This window comes from Quercus suber, unplaced genomic scaffold (assembly GCF_002906115.3).
Source record: "Quercus suber isolate HL8 unplaced genomic scaffold, Cork oak 2.0 scaffold_125, whole genome shotgun sequence".
In the NCBI taxonomy this organism is placed as follows: domain Eukaryota; kingdom Viridiplantae; phylum Streptophyta; class Magnoliopsida; order Fagales; family Fagaceae; genus Quercus; species Quercus suber.
In genome coordinates, this window is record NW_027069589.1 from 1084509 (window position 1) to 1085529 (window position 1021).

The following is a 1021-nucleotide window of genomic DNA, read 5'->3' on the forward strand; positions in this document are numbered from 1 at the left end:
TCAATAGCAAACCGAAGTATTGGAACTCATTTGAGTCCAATTCAACATAAGGATGTCACTAGGACATTCTGTCAAACACCTAACATGCAACAGTGAGCAACACTTATGAATAGTGCATAAACATGATGAAATCTACCTCAATACATGATTAGAATGCCACATGGGGCTAACACAAATACAAACACAGCAAATGGGACTCAGCCCAATCAAAATTTTGAAAAAAATTTCACAAAAATAAAAACCCCAACCCCTTTTTCGAAAATTCCCAATTTTCAAAGCCCTAAGCTAAAATCTGCATAATCTAAGTAGAAAAGATGAAAAGAGTGTTAAAAACACATACCTTGAAGTGACTGAGCAAAGATAATCTTGAAAAAGATGGGTTTTTGAAAGAAAATGAGATTTGGGTTGAAGGGGGTTCGAGAGAGGCAATGCGAGGGAAGTGAAGTGATTTTGAAAAAATGTCACATTTGCTACATAAAAACTAGAAACATGCGTTTTTCGCGGGTTAGGCAGTCGCGATTTTAGTTGCGAGACACTGAAACTTTCGCAAGAAGCTTTTAGTAGCGAAACAGTTGCGAGACAGTCGCGATAGCCTCTGTATGAAATTGAAAATTTTCCAATTTTTGCCTAAAAACATTTTACGAGAAGAGTTTAGTCGCGAAATACTCGTGAGGCAATAGCGAGACTCTGTATGAAAATGTGACTTTTTAATTTCCCTTAAGCACATTTCGCGGGAAGCTCTAAGTCGCGAGCTTCTCGCGAAACAGCCTCTGAATTAGTTTTTGAAGAAAAATATAAAAATGCATTTTGAACAAAAACTAAAAGCACAAAAGTATAAAATCACTTTCAAAAACATATAAAATACTCAAAAATCTTTTTGGGTTTGATCGACAAATAATTGAGCATATACATCACATTTGAACATGTACAATTACACAAATGAGATAAACATTAATTGAATCAAAGTCTTATGTGTTGTGGGTGAGTATCAAATGTGGAATAGTCCTTAAACCAGAGTGAA